We start from the raw sequence: 18,251 nt of genomic DNA on the forward strand, positions 1-18,251 counted from the left end.
CTCGGGTTGATTCCATTCCATTCCTTTCCATTCCATTCCATTCCATTCCATTCCATTCCATTCCATTCCATTCCATTCCCTTCCATTCCATTCCATTCCAACCCATTCCATTCTACTCGGGTTGATTCCATTCCATTCCATTGCATTCGACTCCATTCGATTCCATTCGATTCCATTCCATTCCATTCCGTTCCATTCCATTCCATTCCATTCCATTCTATTCCATTGAATTCCATTCCATTCCATTCCATTCCATTCCATTCCATTCCATTCCATTCCATTCCATTCCATTCCGTTCTACTCGGGTTGATTCCATTCCATTCCATTCCATTCCATTCCATTCCATTCCATTCCATTCCATTCCATTCCAATCTATTCCATTCTATTCAATTCGATTCCATTCGATTCCATTCAATTCCATTCAATTCCATTCCATTCCATTCCAATCCATTCCATTCTACTCGGGTTGATTCCATTCCATTCCATTCCATTCCATTCCATTCCATTCCATTCCATTCCATTCCATTCCATTCCATTCCATTCGATTCCATTCCATTCCATTCCATTCCATTCCATTCCATTCCATTCCATTCCATTCCATTCCAATCTATTCCATTCGATTCCATTCCATTCCTTTCCATTCCATTCCATTCCATTCCATTCCAATCCATTCCATTCTACTCGTGTTGATTCCCTTCCATTCCATTCCACTCCATTCCATTCCATTCCATTCCATTCCATTCCATTCCATTCCATTCCATTCCATTCCATTCCATTCCATTCCGTTCTACTCGGGTTGATTCCATTCTATTCCATTACATTCCATTCGATTCCATTCGATTCCATTCGATTCCTTTCCATTCCATTTCATTCCATTCCATTCCATTCCATTCTATTCCATTCCATTCCATTCCATTCCATTCCATTCCATTCCAATCCATTCCCTTCCGTTCTATTCGGGTTGATTCCATTCCATTCCATTCCATTCCATTCCATTCCATTCCATTCCATTCCATTCCATTCCATTCCATTCTATTGCATTCCATTCGATTCCATTTGATTCCATTCCATTCCATTCCATTCCATTCCATTCCATTCCATTCCATTCCATTCTATTCCATTCCATTCCATTCTGTTCCATTCTATTCCATTCCATTCCATTCCGTTCCACTCGGGTTGATTCCATTCTATTCCATTCCATTCCATTCGATTCCATTCGATATCATTCGATTCCATTCCATTCCATTCCATTCCATTCCATTCCATTCCATTCTATTCCATTCCATTCCATTCCATTCCATTCCATTCTATTCCATTCCATTCCATTCCGTTCTACTCGGGTTGATTCCATTCCATTCCATTTCATTCCATTCCATTCCATTCCATTCCATTCGATTCCATTCGATTCCATTCCATTCCATTCCATTCCAATCCATTCCATTCTACTCGGGTTGATTCCATTCCATTCCATTCCATTCCATTCCATTCCATTCCATTCCACTCGATTCCATTCCATTCCATTCCATTCCATTCCAATCCATTCCATTCTACTCGGGTGGATTCCATTCCATTCCATTCTTTTCCATTCCATTCCATTCCATTCCATTCCATTACATTCCATACGGTTCCATTCCATTCCATTCCATTCCATTCCATTCCATTCCATTCCATTCCATTCCATTCCATTCCTTTCTAATCGGGTTGATTCCATTCTATTCCATTCCATTCCATTCCATTCCATTCAATTCCATTCCATTCCATTCCATTCCATTCCATTCTATTCCATTCCATTCTACTCCATTGAATTCCATTCCATTCCATTCTATTCCATTCCATTCCATTCCTTTCCATTCCATTTAGTTCTACTCGGGTTGATTCCATTCCATTCCATTCCATTCCATTCCATTCCATTCCATTCCATTCCATTCCATTACTTTCCATTCCATTCCATTCCAATCCATTCCATTCTACTCGGGTTGACTCCATTACATTCCATTCCATTCCATTCCATTCCATTCCATTATAATCCATTCCATTCCATTCGATTCCGTTCGATTCCATTCCATTGCATTCCATTCCATTCCATTCAATTCCATTCGATTCCATTCGATTCCATTCCATTCCATTCCATTCCAATCCATTCCATTCTACTCGGGTTGATTCCATTCCATTCCATTCCATTCCATTCCATTCCATTCCATTCCATTCCATTCCATTCCATTCCATTCCATTCTATTCCTTTCGATTCCATTCCATTCCATTAAATTCCATTCCATTCCATTCCATTCCATTCCATTCCATTCCATTCCATTCCATTCCATTGCATTCCGTTCTACTCGGGTTGATTCCACTCCATTCCATTCCATTCCATTCCATTATATACCATCCCATTCGATTCCATTCCATTCCATTCCATTCCATTCCATTCCATTCCATTCCATTCCATTCCATTCCATTCCATTCCGTTCTAGTCGGGTTGATTCCATTCTATTCCATTCCATTCCATTGATTCCATTCCATTCCATTCGATTCCATTCCATTCCATTCCATTCTATTCCATTCCATTCTACTCCATTGAATTCCATTCCATTCCATTCAATTCCATTCCATTCCATCCCTTTCCATTCCATTTACTTCTACTCGGGTTGATTCCATTCCATTCCATTCCATTCCATTGCATTCCATTCCATTCAATTCCATTCCATTCCGTTACTTTCCATTCCATTCCATTCCAATCCATTCCATTCTACTCGGGTTGACTCCATTCCATTCCATTCCTTTCCATTCCATTATATTCCATTCTAATCCATTCGATTCCGTTCGATTCCATTCCATTCCATTCCATTCCATTCCATTGCATTCCATTCCATTCCATTCCATTCCATTCCGTTCTACTCGGGTTGATTCCATTCCATTCCTTTCCATTCCATTCCATTCCATTCCATTCCATTCCATTCCATTCCATTCCATTCCATTCCCTTCCATTCCATTCCATTCCAATCCATTCCATTCTACTCGGGTTGATTCCATTCCATTCCATTGCATTCGACTCCATTCGATTCCATTCGATTCCATTCCATTCCATTCCGTTCCATTCCATTCCATTCCATTCCATTCTATTCCATTGAATTCCTTTCCATTCCATTCCATTCCATTCCATTCCATTCCATTCCATTCCATTCCATTCCATTCCATTCCGTTCTACTCGGGTTGATTCCATTCCATTCCATTCCATTCCATTCCATTCCATTCCATTCCAATCTATTCCATTCTATTCAATTCGATTCCTTTCGATTCCATTCAATTCCATTCAATTCCATTCCATTCCATTCCAATCCATTCCATTCTACTCGGGTTGATTCCATTCCATTCCATTCCATTCCATTCCATTCCATTCCATTCCATTCCATTCCATTCCATTCGATTCCATTCGATTCCATTCCATTCCATTCCATTCCATTCCATTCCATTCCATTCCATTCCATTCCATTCCATTCCATTCCAATCCATTCCATTCTACTCGTGTTGATTCCCTTCCAATCCATTCCACTCCATTCCATTCCATTCCATTCTATTCCATTCCATTCCATTCCATTCCATTCCATTCCATTCCATTCCATTCCGTTCTACTCGGGTTGATTCCATTCTATTCCATTACATTCCATTCGATTCCATTCGATTCCATTCGATTCCTTTCCATTCCATTCCATTCCATTCCATTCCATTCCATTCTATTCCATTCCATTCCATTCCATTCCATTCCATTCCATTCCATTCCATTCCAATCCATTCCCTTCCGTTCTATTCGGGTTGATTCCATTCCATTCCATTCCATTCCATTCCATTCCATTCCATTCCATTCCATTCCATTCCATTCCATTCCATTCTATTGCATTCCATTCGATTCCATTTGATTCCATTCCATTCCATTCCATTCCATTCCATTCCATTCCATTCCATTCCATTCCATTCCATTCCATTCTATTCCATTCCATTCCATTCTGTTCCATTCTATTCCATTCCATTCCATTCCGTTCCACTCGGGTTGATTCCATTCTATTCCATTCCATTCCATTCGATTCCATTCGATATCATTCGATTCCATTCGATTCCATTCCATTCCATTCCATTCCATTCCATTCCATTCCATTCCATTCCATTCCATTCTGTTCTACTCGGGTTGATTCCACTCCATTCCATTCCATTCCATTCCATTCTATTCCATTCCATTCCATTCGATTCCATTCCATTCCATTCCATTCCATTCCCTTCCATTCCATTCTATTCCATTGAATTCCATTCCATTCCATTCCATTCCATTCCATTCCATTCCATTCCGTTCTACTCTGATTGACTCCATTCCATTCCATTCCATTCCATTCCATTCCATTCCATTCCATTCCATTCCATTTCATTCCATTCCATTCCATTCCAATACATTCCATTCTACTCTGGTTGATTCCATTCCATTCCATTCCATTCCATTCCATTCCATTCGTCTCCATTCGATTCCATTCGATTCCATTCCATTCTATTCCATTGAATTCCATTCCATTCCATTCCATTCCATTCCATTCCATTCCATTCCGTTCTACTCGGGTTGATTCCATTCCATTCCATTCCATTCCATTCCATTCCATTCCACTCCATTCCATTCGATTCCATTCGATTCCATTCCATTCCATTCCATTCCATTCCAATCCATTCCATTCTACTCGGGTTGATGCCATTCCATTCCATTCCATTCCATTCAATTCCATTGCATTCCATTCGATTCCATTCGATTCCATTCCATTCGATTCCATTCGAGATCATTCGATTCCATTCCATCCCATTCCAATCCATTCCATTCCATTCCGTTCTACTCGGGTTGATTCCATTCCATTCCATTTCATTCCATTCCATTCCATTCCATTCCATTCGATTCCATTCGATTCCATTCCATTCCATTCCATTCCAATCCATTCCATTCTACTCGGGTTGATTCCATTCCATTCCATTCCATTCCATTCCATTCCATTCCATTCCATTCCATTCGATTCCACTCGATTCCATTCCATTCTTTCCATTCCATTCCAATCCATTCCATTCTACTCGGGTGGATTCCATTCCATTCCATTCCATTTCATTCCATTCCATTCCATTCCACTCCATTCGATTCCATTCCATTCCATTCCATTCCATTCCATTGCATTCCATTCCATTCCATTCCATTCCATTCCGTTCTAGTCGGGTTGATTCCATTCTATTCCATTCCATTCCATTCCATTCCACTCCATTCCATTCCATTCCATTCCATTCTATTCCATTCCATTCTACTCCATTGAATTCCATTCCATTCCATTCTATTCCATTCCATTCCATTCCTTTCCATTCCATTTAGTTCTACTCGGGTTGATTCCATTCCATTCCATTCCATTCCATTCCATTCCATTACTTTCCATTCCATTCCATTCCAATCCATTCCATTCTACTCGGGTTGACTCCATTCCATTCCATTCCATTCCATTCCATTCCATTCCATTATAATCCATTCCATTCCATTCGATTCCGTTCGATTCCATTCCACTGCATTCCATTCCATTCCATTCAATTCCATTCGATTCCATTCGATTCCATTCCATTCCATTCCATTCCAATCCATTCCATTCTACTCGGGTTGATTCCATTCCATTCCATTCCATTCCATTCCATTCCATTCCATTCCATTCCATTCCATTCCATTCCATTCCATTCTATTCCTTTCGATTCCATTCCATTCCATTAAATTCCATTCCATTCCATTCCATTCCATTCCATTCCATTCCATTCCATTCCATTCCATTGCATTCCGTTCTACTCGGGTTGATTCCACTCCATTCCATTCCATTCCATTCCATTATATACCATCCCATTCGATTCCATTCCATTCCATTCCATTCCATTCCATTCCATTCCATTCCATTCCATTCCATTCCATTCCATTCCATTCCGTTCTAGTCGGGTTGATTCCATTCTATTCCATTCCATTCCATTGATTCCATTCCATTCCATTCGATTCCATTCCATTCCATTCCATTCTATTCCATTCCATTCTACTCCATTGAATTCCATTCCATTCCATTCAATTCCATTCCATTCCATCCCTTTCCATTCCATTTACTTCTACTCGGGTTGATTCCATTCCATTCCATTCCATTCCATTCCATTCCATTCCATTCAATTCCATTCCATTCCGTTACTTTCCATTCCATTCCATTCCAATCCATTCCATTCTACTCGGGTTGACTCCATTCCATTCCATTCCTTTCCATTCCATTATATTCCATTCTAATCCATTCGATTCCGTTCGATTCCATTCCATTCCATTCCATTCCATTCCATTGCATTCCATTCCATTCCATTCCATTCCATTCCGTTCTACTCGGGTTGATTCCATTCCATTCCTTTCCTTTCCATTCCATTCCATTCCATTCCATTCCATTCCATTCCATTCCATTCCATTCCCTTCCATTCCATTCCATTCCAATCCATTCCATTCTACTCGCGTTGATTCCATTCCATTCCATTGCATTCGACTCCATTCGATTCCATTCGATTCCATTCCAGTCCATTCCGTTCCATTCCATTCCATTCCATTCCATTCTATTCCATTGAATTCCATTCCATTCCATTCCATTCCATTCCATTCCATTCCATTCCATTCCATTCCATTCCATTCCATTCCATTCCGTTCTACTCGGGTTGATTCCATTCCATTCCATTCCATTCCATTCCATTCCATTCCATTCCATTCCAATCTATTCCATTCTATTCAATTCGATTCCATTCGATTCCATTCAATTCCATTCAATTCCATTCCATTCCATTCCAATCCATTCCATTCTACTCGGGTTGATTCCATTCCATTCCATTCCATTCCATTCCATTCCATTCCATTCCATTCCATTCCATTCCATTCCATTCGATTCCATTCCATTCCATTCCATTCCATTCCATTCCATTCCATTCCATTCCATTCCAATCTATTCCATTCGATTCCATTCCATTCCATTCCATTCCATTCCATTCCATTCCATTCCAATCCATTCCATTCTACTCGTGTTGATTCCCTTCCATTCCATTCCACTCCATTCCATTCCATTCCATTCCATTCCATTCCATTCCATTCCATTCCATTCCATTCCATTCCATTCCGTTCTACTCGGGTTGATTCCATTCTATTCCATTACATTCCATTCGATTCCATTCGATTCCATTCGATTCCTTTCCATTCCATTCCATTCCATTCCATTCCATTCCATTCTATTCCATTCCATTCCATTCCATTCCATTCCATTCCATTCCATTCCATTCCATTCCATTCCATTCCATTCCATTCTATTGCATTCCATTCGATTCCATTTGATTCCATTCCATTCCATTCCATTCCATTCCATTCCATTCCATTCCATTCCATTCTATTCCATTCCATTCCATTCTGTTCCATTCTATTCCATTCCATTCCATTCCGTTCCACTCGGGTTGATTCCATTCTATTCCATTCCATTCCATTCGATTCCATTCGATATCATTCGATTCCATTCCATTCCATTCCATTCCATTCCATTCCATTCCATTCTATTCCATTCCATTCCATTCCATTCCATTCCATTCTATTCCATTCCATTCCATTCCGTTCTGCTCGGGTTGATTCCATTCCATTCCATTTCATTCCATTCCATTCCATTCCATTCCATTCGATTCCATTCGATTCCATTCCATTCCATTCCATTCCAATCCATTCCATTCTACTCGGGTTGATTCCATTCCATTCCATTCCATTCCATTCCATTCCATTCCATTCCATTCCACTCGATTCCATTCCATTCCATTCCATTAAATTCCAATCCATTCCATTCTACTCGGGTGGATTCCATTCCATTCCATTCTTTTCCATTCCATTCCATTCCATTCCATTCCATTACATTCCATACGGTTCCATTCCATTCCATTCCATTCCTTTCCATTCCATTCCATTCCATTCCATTCCATTCCATTCCGTTCTAATCGGGTTGATTCCATTCTATTCCATTCCATTCCATTCCATTCCATTCAATTCCATTCCATTCCATTCCATTCCATTCCATTCTATTCCATTCCATTTTACACCATTGAATTCCATTCCATTCCATTCTATTCCATTCCATTCCATTCCTTTCCATTCCATTTAGTTCTACTCGGGTTGATTCCGTTCCATTCCATTCCATTCCTTTCCATTCCATTCCAATCCATTCCATTCCATTACTTTCCATTCCATTCCATTCCAATCCATTCCATTCTACTCGGGTTGACTCCATTCCATTCCATTCCATTACATTACATTCCATTATATTCCATTCCATTCCATTCGATTCCGTTCGATTCCATTCCATTCCATTCCATTCCATTCCATTCCATTCCATTCCATTCCATTCGATTCCATTCCATTCCATTCGATTCCATTCCATTCCATTCCATTCCATTCCATTCCATTCCAATCCATTCCATTCTACTCGGGTTGATTCAATTCCATTCCATTCCATTCCATTCCATTCCATTCCATTCCATTCCTTTCGATTCCATTCCTTTCCATTCCATTCCATTCCATTCCATTCCATTCCATTCCATTCCATTCCGTTCTACTCGGGTTGATTCCACTCCATTCCATTCCATTCCATTCGATTCCATTCCATTCCATTCCATTCCAATCCATTCCATTCTACTCGGGTTGATTCCATTCCATTCCATTCCATTCCATTCCATTCCATTCCATTCCATTCCATTCCATTCCATTCTATTCCTTTCGATTCCATTCCATTCCATTAAATTCCATTCCATTCCATTCCATTCCATTCCATTCCATTCCATTCCATTCCATTCCATTCCATTCCGTTCTACTCGGGTTGATTCCACTCCATTCCATTCCATTCCATTCCATTATATACCATCCCATTCGATTCGATTCCATTCCATTCCATTCCATTCCATTCCATTCCATTCCATTCCATTCCATTCCATTCCATTCCGTTCTAGTCGGGTTGATTCCATTCTATTCCATTCCATTCCATTCCATTCCATTCGATTCCATTCCATTCCATTCCATTCTATTCCATTCCATTCTACTCCATTGAATTCCATTCCATTCCATTCAATTCCATTCCATTCCATCCCTTTCCATTCCATTTAGTTCTACTCGGGTTGATTCCATTCCATTCCGTTCCATTCCATTCCATTCCATTCCATTCAATTCCATTCCATTCCGTTACTTTCCATTCCATTCCATTCAAATCCATTCCATTCTACTCGGGTTGACTCCATTCCATTCCATTCCTTTCCATTCCATTATATTCCATTCTAATCCATTCGATTCCGTTCGATTCCATTCCATTCCATTCCATTCCATTCCATTGCATTCCATTCCATTCCATTCCATTCCATTCCGTTCTACTCGGGTTGATTCCATTCCATTCCTTTCCATTCCATTCCATTCCATTCCATTCCATTCCATTCCATTCCATTCCATTCCATTCCCTTCCATTCCATTCCATTCCAATCCATTCCATTCTACTCGGGTTGATTCCATTCCATTCCATTGCATTCGACTAAATTCGATTCCATTCGATTCCATTCCATTCCATTCCGTTCCATTCCATTCCATTCCATTCCATTCTATTCCATTGAATTCCATTCCATTCCATTCCATTCCATTCCATTCCATTCCATTCCATTCCATTCCATTCCATTCCATTCCATTCCATTCCGTTCTACTCGGGTTGATTCCATTCCATTCCATTCCATTCCATTCCATTCCATTCCATTCCATTCCATTCCATTCCAATCTATTCCATTGTATTCAATTCGATTCCATTCGATTCCATTCAATTCCATTCAATTCCATTCCATTCCATTCCAATCCATTCCATTCTACTCGGGTTGATTCCATTCCATTCCATTCCATTCCATTCCATTCCATTCCATTCCATTCCATTCCATTCCATTCGATTCCATTCGATTCCATTCCATTCCATTCCATTCCATTCCATTCCATTCCATTCCATTCCAATCTATTCCATTCGATTCGATTCCATTCCATTCCATTCCATTCCATTCCATTCCATTCCAATCCATTCCATTCTACTCGTGTTGATTCCCTTCCATTCCATTCCACTCCATTCCATTCCATTCCATTCCATTCCATTCCATTCCATTCCATTCCGTTCTACTCGGGTTGATTCCATTCTATTCCATTACATTCCATTCGATTCCATTCGATTCCATTCGATTCCTTTCCATTCCATTCCATTCCATTCCATTCCATTCCATTCTATTCCATTCCATTCCATTCCATTCCATTCCATTCCATTCCATTCCAATCCATTCCCTTCCGTTCTATTCGGGTTGATTCCATTCCATTCCATTCCATTCCATTCCATTCCATTCCATTCCATTCCATTCCATTCCATTCCATTCTATTGCATTCCATTCGATTCCATTCGATTCCATTCCATTCCATTCCATTCCATTCCATTCCATTCCATTCCATTCCATTCCATTCTATTCCATTCCATTCCATTCTGTTCCATTCTATTCCATTCCATTCCATTCCGTTCCACTCGGGTTGATTCCATTCTATTCCATTCCATTCCATTCGATTCCATTCGATATCATTCGATTCCTTTCCATTCCATTCCATTCCATTCCATTCCATTCCATTCCATTCTATTCCATTCCATTCCATTCCATTCCATTCCATTCTATTCCATTCCATTCCATTCCGTTCTACTCGGGTTGATTCCATTCCATTCCATTTCATTCCATTCCATTCCATTCCATTCCATTCCATTCCATTCGATTCCATTAAATTCCATTCCATTCCAATCCATTCCATTCTACTCGGGTTGATTCCATTCCATTCCATTCCATTCCATTCCATTCCATTCCATTCCATTCCATTCCATTCCATTCCACTCGATTCCATTCCATTCCATTCCATTCCATTCCATTCCATTCCATTCCATTCCATTCCATTCCATTCCATTCCACTCGATTCCATTCCATTCCATTCCATTCCATTCCAATCCATTCCATTCTACTCGGGTGGATTCCATTCCATTCCATTCTTTTCCATTCCATTCCATTCCATTCCATTCCATTCCATTCCATTCGGTTCCATTCCATTCCATTCCATTCCATTCCATTCCATTCCATTCCATTCCATTCCATTCCATTCCATTCCGTTCTAATCGGGTTGATTCCATTCTATTCCATTCCATTCCATTCCATTCCATTCAATTCCATTCCATTCCATTCCATTCCATTCCATTCTATTCCATTCCATTCTACTCCATTGAATTCCATTCCATTCCATTCTATTCCATTCCATTCCATTCCTTTCCATTCCATTTAGTTCTACTCGGGTTGATTCCATTCCATTCCATTCCATTCCTTTCCATTCCATTCCAATCCATTCCATTCCATTACTTTCCATTCCATTCCATTCCAATCCATTCCATTCTACTCGGGTTGACTCCATTCCATTCCATTCCATTACATTACATTCCATTATATTCCATTCCATTCCATTCGATTCCGTTCGATTCCATTCCATTCCATTCCATTCCATTCCATTCCATTCCATTCCATTCAATTCCATTCCATTCCATTCGATTCCATTCCATTCCATTCCATTCCATTCCATTCCATTCCAATCCATTCCATTCTACTCGGGTTGATTCAATTCCATTCCATTCCATTCCATTCCATTCCATTCCATTCCATTCCTTTCGATTCCATTCCTTTCCATTCCATTCCATTCCATTCCATTCCATTCCATTCCATTACATTCCATTCCGTTCTACTCGGGTTGATTCCACTCCATTCCATTCCATTCCATTCCATTCCATTCCATTCCATTCCATTCCTTTCCATTCCAACCCATTCCGTTCTACTCGGGTTGATTCCATTCCATTCCATTGAATTCCATTCCATTCCATTCCATTCCATTCCATTCCATTCCATTCCATTCCATTCCATTCCATTCCATTCCATTCCAAACCATTCCATTCTACTCGGGTTCATCATTCCATTCCATTCCATTCCATTCCATTCCACTCGGGTTCATTCCATTCCATTCCATTCCATTCCATTCCATTCCATTCCATTCCACTCGGGTGCATTCCATTCCATTCCATTCCATTCCATTCCATTCCATTCCATTCCATTCCATTCCATTCCATTCCATTCCATTCCATTCCGTTCTGCTCAGGTTGATTTCCATTCCATTCCATTCCATTCCATTCCATTCCATTCCATTCCATTCCATTCCATTCCATTCCATTCCATTCCATTCCGTTCTACTCGGCTTGAATCCATTGAGTTCCGTTCCGTTCCTTTCCGTCCCGACACGTCCCGTCCCGTCCCGTCCCGTCCTGTCCCGTCCCGTGCCGTTTTACTCGGGTTCATTCCTTTCCATTCCGTTCCGCTCGTTTCCGTTACGTTCCATTCCGTTCCACGCGGGTTGGTTCAATTCCATTCTATTCTATTCTATTCCTTTCCCTTCCATTCCATTCCATTCCATTCCATTCTACTCGGGTTGATTCCATGCCATTCCGTTCCGCTCCATTCCGTTCCACGCGGGTTGGTTCAATTCCATTCTATTCTATTCTATTCCTTTCCCTTCCATTCCATTCCATTCCATTCCATTCTACTCGGGTTGATTCCATGCCATTCCGTTCCGTTCCATTCCGTCCCATCCCGACCCGTCCCATCCCGTCCCGTCCCGTCCCATCCCGTTCCGTTCCACATGGGTTGATTCAATTCCTTTCGGTTACATTGAATTCCATTCCATTCCATTCTACTCGGATTGATTCCATTCCATTCCATTCCATTCCATTCCATTCCATTCCATTCCATTCCATTCCATTCCATTCCATTGCGTTCCATTCGATTCGATTCCATTCCATTCCTTTCCATTCCATTCCAATCCATTCCATTCTACTTGGGTTGATTCCATTCCATTCCATTCCATTCCATTCGATTCCATTCAATTCCATTCCATTCCATTCCATTCCATTCCATTCCATTCCATTCCATTCCATTCCATTCCATTCCATTCCATTCCACTCGATTCCATTCCATTCCATTCCATTCCATTCCAATCTATTCCATTCGATTCCATTCCATTCCATTCCATTCCATTCCATTCCATTCCATTCCACTCGATTCCATTCCATTCCATTCCATTCCATTCCAATCTATTCCATTCGATTCCATTCCATTCCATTCCATTCCATTCCATTCCATTCCATTCCATTCCATTCCATTCCATTCCAATCTATTCCATTCGATTCCATTCCATTCCATTCCATCCCATTCCATTCCATTCCATTCCAATCCATTCCATTCTACTCGTGTTGATTCCCTTCCATTCCATTCCACTCCATTCCATTCCATTCCATTCCATTCCATTCCATTCCATTCCATTCCATTCCATTCCATTCCATTCCATTCCATTCCATTCCGTTCTACTCGGGTTGATTCCATTCTATTCCATTACATTCCATTCGATTCCATTCGATTCCATTCGATTCCTTTCCATTCCATTCCATTCCATTCCATTCCATTCCATTCCATTCTATTCCATTCCATTCCATTCCATTCCATTCCATTCCATTCCAATCCATTCCCTTCCGTTCTATTCGGGTTGATTCCATTCCATTCCATTCCATTCCATTCCATTCCATTCCATTCCATTCCATTCCATTCTATTGCATTCCATTCGATTCCATTCGATTCCATTCCATTCCATTCCATTCCATTCCATTCCATTCCATTCCATTCCATTCCATTCTATTCCATTCCATTCCATTCTGTTCCATTCTATTCCATTCCATTCCATTCCGTTCCACTCGGGTTGATTCCATTCTATTCCATTCAATTCCATTCGATTCCATTCGATATCATTCGATTCCATTCCATTCCATTCCATTCCATTCCATTCCATTCCATTCCATTCCATTCTATTCCATTCCATTCCATTCCATTCCATTCCATTCTATTCCATTCCATTCCATTCCGTTCTACTCGGGTTGATTCCATTCCATTCCATTTCATTCCATTCCATTCCATTCCATTCCATTCGATTCCATTCGATTCCATTCCATTCCATTCCATTCCAATCCATTCCATTCTACTCGGGTTGATTCCATTCCATTCCATTCCATTCCATTCCATTCCATTCCATTCCATTCCATTCCATTCCATTCCACTCGATTCCATTCCATTCCATTCCATTCCATTCCAATCCATTCCATTCTACTCGGGTGGATTCCATTCCATTCCATTCTTTTCCATTCCATTCCATTCCATTCCATTCCATTACATTCCATTCGGTTCCATTCCATTCCATTCCATTCCATTCCATTCCATTCCATTCCATTCCATTCCATTCCGTTCTAATCGGGTTGATTCCATTCTATTCCATTACATTCCATTCCATTCCATTCAATTCCATTCCATTCCATTCCATTCCATTCCATTCTATTCCATTCCATTCTACTCCATTGAATTCCATTCCATTCCATTCTATTCCATTCCATTCCATTCCTTTCCATTCCATTTAGTTCTACTCGGGTTGATTCCATTCCATTCCATTCCATTCCTTTCCATTCCATTCCAATCCATTCCATTCCATTACTTTCCATTCCATTCCATTCCAATCCATTCCATTCTACTCGGGTTGACTCCATTCCATTCCATTCCATTACATTACATTCCATTATATTCCATTCCATTCCATTCGATTCCGTTTGATTCCATTCCATTCCATTCCATTCCATTCCATTCCATTCCATTCGATTCCATTCCATTCCATTCGATTCCATTCCATTCCATTCCGTTCCATTCCAATCCATTTCATTCTACTCGGGTTGATTCAATTCCATTCCATTCCATTCCATTCCATTCCATTCCATTCCTTGCGATTCCATTCCTTTCCATTCCATTCCATTCCATTCCATTCCATTCCATTCCATTCCATTCCATTCCGTTCTACTCGGGTTGATTCCATTCCATTCCATTCCATTCCATTCCATTCCATTCCACTCCATTCCATTCCATTCCATTCCACTCCATTCCATTCGATTCCATTCGATTCCATTCCATTCCATTCCATTCCATTCCAATCCATTCCATTCTACTCGGGTTGATGCCATTCCATTCCATTCCATTCCATTCCATTCCATTGCATTCCATTCGATTCCATTCGATTCCATTCCATTCGATTCCATTCGAGATCATTCGATTCCATTCCATCCCATTCCAATCCATTCCATTCCATTCCGTTCTACTCGGGTTGATTCCATTCCATTCCATTTCATTCCATTCCATTCCATTCCATTCCATTCGATTCCATTCGATTCCATTCCATTCCATTCCATTCCAATCCATTCCATTCTACTCGGGTTGATTCCATTCCATTCCATTCCATTCCATTCCATTCCATTCCATTCCATTCCATTCGATTCCACTCGATTCCATTCCATTCTTTCCATTCCATTCCAATCCATTCCATTCTACTCGGGTGGATTCCATTCCATTCCATTCCATTCCATTCCATTCCATTCCATTCCACTCCATTCGATTCCATTCCATTCCATTCCATTCCATTCCATTCCATTCCATTCCATTCCATTCCATTCCATTCCGTTCTAGTCGGGTTGATTCCATTCTATTCCATTCCATTCCATTCCATTCCACTCCATTCCATTCCATTCCATTCCATTCTATTCCATTCGATTCTACTCCATTGAATTCCATTCCATTCCATTCTATTCCATTCCATTCCATTCCTTTCCATTCCATTTAGTTCTACTCGGGTTGATTCCATTCCATTCCATTCCATTCCATTCCATTCCATTCCATTCCATTCCATTCCATTCCATTCCATTCCATTCCATTACTTTCCATTCCATTCCATTCCAATCCATTCCATTCTACTCGGGTTGACTCCATTCCATTCCATTCCATTCCATTCCATTCCATTCCATTATAATCCATTCCATTCCATTCGATTCCGTTCGATTCCATTCCATTCCATTCCATTCCATTCCATTCAATTCCATTCGATTCCATTCGATTCCATTCCATTCCATTCCATTCCAATCCATTCCATTCTACTCGGGTTGATTCCATTCCATTCCATTCCATTCCATTCCATTCCATTCCATTCCATTCCATTCTATTCCTTTCGATTCCATTCCATTCCATTAAATTCCATTCCATTCCATTCCATTCCATTCCATTCCATTCCATTCCATTCCATTCCATTGCATTCCGTTCTACTCGGGTTGATTCCACTCCATTCCATTCCATTCCATTCCATTATATACCATCCCATTCGATTCCATTCCATTCCATTCCATTCCATTCCATTCCATTCCATTCCATTCCATTCCATTCCATTCCATTCCATTCCATTCCATTCCGTTCTAGTCGGGTTGATTCCATTCTATTCCATTCCATTCCATTCCATTCCATTCCATTCCATTCGATTCCATTCCATTCCATTCCATTCTATTCCATTCCATTCTACTCCATTGAATTCCATTCCATTCCATTCAATTCCATTCCATTCCATCCCTTTCCATTCCATTTACTTCTACTCGGGTTGATTCCATTCCATTCCATTCCATTCCATTCCATTCCATTCCATTATATTCCATTCTAATCCATTCGATTCCGTTCGATTCCATTCCATTCCATTCCATTCCATTCCATTGCATTCCATTCCATTCCATTCCATTCCATTCCGTTCTACTCGGGTTGATTCCATTCCATTCCTTTCCATTCCATTCCATTCCATTCCATTCCATTCCATTCCATTCCATTCCATTCCATTCCATTCCATTCCATTCCATTCCCTTCCATTCCATTCCATTCCAATCCATTCCATTCTACTCGGGTTGATTCCATTCCATTCCATTGCATTCGACTCCATTCGATTCCATTCGATTCCATTCCATTCCATTCCGTTCCATTCCATTCCATTCCATTCCTTTCTATTCCATTGAATTCCATTCCGTTCCATTCCATTCCATTCCATTCCATTCCATTCCATTCCATTCCATTCCATTCCATTCCATTCCGTTCTACTCGGGTTGATTCCATTCCATTCCATTCCATTCCATTCCATTCCATTCCAATCTATTCCATTCTATTCAATTCGATTCCATTCGATTCCATTCAATTCCATTCAATTCCATTCCATTCCATTCCAATCCATTCCATTCTACTCGGGTTGATTCCATTCCATTCCATTCCATTCCATTCGATTCCATTCGATTCCATTCCATTCCATTCCATTCCATTCCATTCCATTCCATTCCATTCCATTCCAATCTATTCCATTCGATTCCATTCCATTCCATTCCATTCCATTCCATTCCATTCCTTTCCAATCCATTCCATTCTACTCGTGTTGATTCCCTTCCATTCCATTCCACTCCATTCCATTCCATTCCATTCCATTCCATTCCATTCCAATCCATTCCATTCCATTCCATTCCATTCCATTCCGTTCTACTCGGGTTGATTCCATTCTATTCCATTACATTCCATTCGATTCCATTCGATTCCATTCGATTCCTTTCCATTCCATTCCATTCCATTCCATTCCATTCCGTTCTATTCCATTCCATTCCATTCCATTCCATTCCATTCCATTCCATTCCAATCCATTCCCTTCCGTTCTATTCGGGTTGATTCCATTCCATTCCATTCCATTCCATTCCATTCCATTCCATTCCATTCCATTCCATTCCATTCCATTCTATTGCATTCCATTCGATTCCATTTGATTCCATTCCATTCCATTCCATTCCATTCCATTCCATTCCATTCCATTCCATTCCATTCTATTCCATTCCATTCCATTCTGTTCCATTCTATTCCATTCCATTCCATTCCGTTCCACTCGGGTTGATTCCATTCTATTCCATTCCATTCCATTCGATTCCATTCGATATCATTCGATTCGATTCCATTCCATTCCATTCCATTCCATTCCATTCCATTCTATTCCATTCCATTCCATTCCATTCCATTCCATTCTATTCCATTCCATTCCATTCCGTTGTACTCGGGTTGATTCCATTCCATTCCATTTCATTCCATTCCATTCCATTCCATTCCATTCCATTCCATTCGATTCCATTCCATTCCATTCCATTCCAATCCATTCCATTCTACTCGGG

This window comes from Gorilla gorilla, chromosome 17, assembly GCF_029281585.2.
Source record: "Gorilla gorilla gorilla isolate KB3781 chromosome 17, NHGRI_mGorGor1-v2.1_pri, whole genome shotgun sequence".
NCBI lineage: Eukaryota > Metazoa > Chordata > Mammalia > Primates > Hominidae > Gorilla > Gorilla gorilla.